This window comes from Lygodium microphyllum, chromosome 7 (assembly GCF_053477565.2).
Source record: "Lygodium microphyllum isolate KBCC chromosome 7, Lygodium_microphyllum_v1.1.10, whole genome shotgun sequence".
Taxonomy (NCBI): Eukaryota; Viridiplantae; Streptophyta; class Polypodiopsida; order Schizaeales; family Lygodiaceae; genus Lygodium; species Lygodium microphyllum.
The window spans coordinates 65,766,156-65,769,631 of NC_141141.1; positions in this window are offsets into that span (position 1 = coordinate 65,766,156).

The following is a 3,476-nucleotide window of genomic DNA, read 5'->3' on the forward strand; positions in this document are numbered from 1 at the left end:
ATTCACCTCAACATTTGACTGAGCAACTATAAGCCAAACGAGATAGATGTTGCTGTCCATTTATATTTTAATTCATTGATCAAACAAAACCAAATAGTGCTCTTAAATCTGTAACAAGCACAAAAATTTCCATTGGTCATTTTTGTTGGCAAACTGATAAGGAATGAATCAATCCTTTCGAATGCATCCAGCACTCGATCCGGGATGACTTGCGACTTGGCAAGATCCCCTATATCCTGGGCTAGGTCGTACCCTACTAATCCGACTTGGTCAAACCTTAAGTTCATAGATTATTTTAGTTTATCGGCTGGTCTTTTGCTTCCAAACAATTAGCTTTACTCAAGAAAGATAATATATTAGGATGATTATTCATCCTCTTGCAAGATAACTTGCGTAAGGACCTGCCAACCTCATTGCAAGATTTGGCCATTCCCTTGTGATCCAATCACAAGATCATTGTTGAGATATAGAGCTCCACTCGTGATATGCCAGGGTGACCGTTGTGCATTTATGTCACCGACGTGTTAGTTGCAGATGCGGTTGGTACACCGCCCATGAATAATAGATACATGATAGCTATCCTTATCTACTCTAGTTCGTGGCTCAGTTAGTATGCCACCTTAGTTAGTTGAGTTTGGTTTGAGACCCATATATAGGGTTCTTCTATTTCTTTGTACTTGAGTTCTTTTTGGCTTACACAACTAAGAAGAGGAAAACTGTTTTCAGCCTCCATCCTTGTGTGTATTCCCCCATTGTGCAAGCAAGAAAGCTACAAGTGAGACTCCTTCCTTCTCTCCCACAATCGTGACATGGTATCAGAGCCTTGTTCGTGGTAAGGAGCTCAAGAAAGCAAGCCAAGCTCACGGTGTTCTGGTAAGAGGAGCAGTGTTGCTTTCATTTTCTGTTTTGGGAGCAGATCTCTGCAGGTAGCACAGCCGAAAATTGCAGAAGTGCATTGTCTCAGGTTGAGACGCCCTTCGCGGTGAAGCAAGAGGGCAGTATATGCTATGGGCGAGGGCTTTAGCCTTCGGCGACCCTGTTTTTTTGATTTGAGGCCATTTCAGGGCCTGTTTTGGAGGCGGAAGTTTTCTGCACGCACTCAGGAAAAGGCCCAGTTTTATGCTGTGCGACCACTGTTCTACAGGTCGGTGAAAAGTTGCTGTAGAAATTGCATCGTATGCTTGTGTGCAGAGACATTGGGAGTTACAGAATCATCCTTGTTGCCTGTTGATGCAAAATCGTCACTAGGAAGTGACTGTGTGGTCAAATACCACTTTCGTCAGTTTTGCAGATTTGCCTTTGTGAGGCTGAAGCTGTGCTGTTTGCAGTGACAGAATTTTTTGCAGTGTTCTGTAATGGCGTCTGATTCTCTCTCACAGATTGTCACTGAAAAGCTTGACAAGAACAACTTCCAAGCATGGAAGTTTAGAATGACGAATTTCCTTATGGGAAAAGGATATTGGGAATTTGTTGCAGGAAATGAAGAAGAACCAACTCTTCCTGATGTTCCCAATCAACAGCAAATGCAGGCATTCAAAGCATGGCATGAGAGAGCCAGGAAAGTTATGTACTGGCTGTCTATCAGCATTTCAGACTCTATGATTGTGCATATTCAGGATGCAAGTACGCCAAAGGAGGCATGGGATACTCTGTCAAAGATGTATAGCACAAATACGCAAGCCAGGAAAATGTAGCTCAAGCAAGAGTTGCACAATGTGCAAAGAGAAAATATGAGCATCAATGACTACCACATGAAGGTGAAGAAGATTGCAGATGCACTTGCTTCCATTGGGTCGCCAGTGGAAGATGATGATTTAGTTTCTGTGACCTTGAATGGTCTAGGAAAGGATTATGCACAGTTTCGGACATCCATTTCAGTTCGTGAACGATTTCCTGATTTTGAGGAGTTGATTCCTCTTCTAGTTTCTGAGGAGCAGAGAAATGGTGGTGCATCTTCTTCAGGAGGAACTTCAAAGGAAGCTGTCTTCTACTCAAATGCTGGAAGAGGTAGAGGCAGAGGTAGAGGAGGCCGATTTGGAGGCCGTGGTAGAAATCAAATTATGCAGCAAACTCAAGAAAACCAGTCCTATGGAGGAGGACGTGGTAACTCTAGAGGCAGGGGGAGCCAAAGAGGTCGTGGTGGATGGCAAAGAGGCCAAAATGCAAACAGTAATGTTGAATGCTACTATTGTGGTAAAATGGGACATATGGCTAAAGACTGCTACAAAAAGCAGAATGACATCATGAATGGAAAAGTGCAACAAGGAAATTATGCATCTTCTAGTAGACAGGGTGATGACAGAAATGAGCATTTGTTCATGGTGCAGCACATGAACAATTCTGTGACAAGTGCAGAAGAAAGCAATGATGTATGGTATGTTGACTCAGGTGCGTCAAACCACATGACAGGTCATGCAGAATGGATGGAGGATGCAAGGAAAATGGAAAAACCAGGATTTGTGGAGACTGGTGATGATACTGCACATCCGATTGTGCAGATTGGAAAAATTCCTTTGTCTATGCAGGATGGGAAAAAGAAATACCTATCCGATGTATTTCATGTCCCGAATATCACCAAGAATCTGGTTTCTGTTGGTCAAATGGTTGAGCAGGGCTTGCAGGTCAGGTTTAATCCTCATGGATGCTTTGTTGAGGATATGAAAAATAAAGGTCGCTTGATAGCAAAAGGAAAGAAGAAGGGCAGAATGTTTACGTTGGATGCAGACATGTCTGAATTGAGTGCAGCAATGTTTGCACATGGGACCGGTGTAGTTGCAGATATTGATATCTGGCATAAACGCATTGGTCATGTTAATGTACAGTGACTTAAATCAATGCAGGCCCAAAATATTGTTGCTGGATTGCCTAAATTCAAGGTTGCAGAAATGGATAAGGTATGTGAAGCTTGTCAGTTTGGAAAACATGCAAGGAAACCATTTCCTAGACATGTTCAAGAGAGTAAGAAGCCATTGGAATTAATCCACTCTGATGTGTGGACTACTAAAGCTGCATCTCTTGGAGGCTGTCATTATTTTGTCACTTTTATTGATGACTATAGCAGAAAAGTTTGGGTGTATTTTATGAAAAAGAAAAGTGAAGTTTTTGGGCATTTCAAAACCCTTAAAGCTATGGCTGAAAAAGAAACAGGTCTGCAAATAAAATGCCTAAGGTCAGATGGAGGGGGAGAGTACCTCTCAAATGAGTTTGCAAAGTTCTTGCAGGAGCATGGCATAAAGCAGCAATATTCATGCAGTTATACCCCACAACAAAATGGAATTGCAGAAAGGAAAAACAGGCATATTGGAGAGGTATCTCGTGCCATGCTCAATGAAAAAGACTTGCCAGATTTTTATTGGGCTGAAGCAGTTGCTACAGTAGTCTACATAATGAACAGGAATCCCACTGCAGCAATACATGGAATGACTCCAGAGGAGAGGTATACTGGTAGGAAACCAGATATTTCTCATTTGAAAATT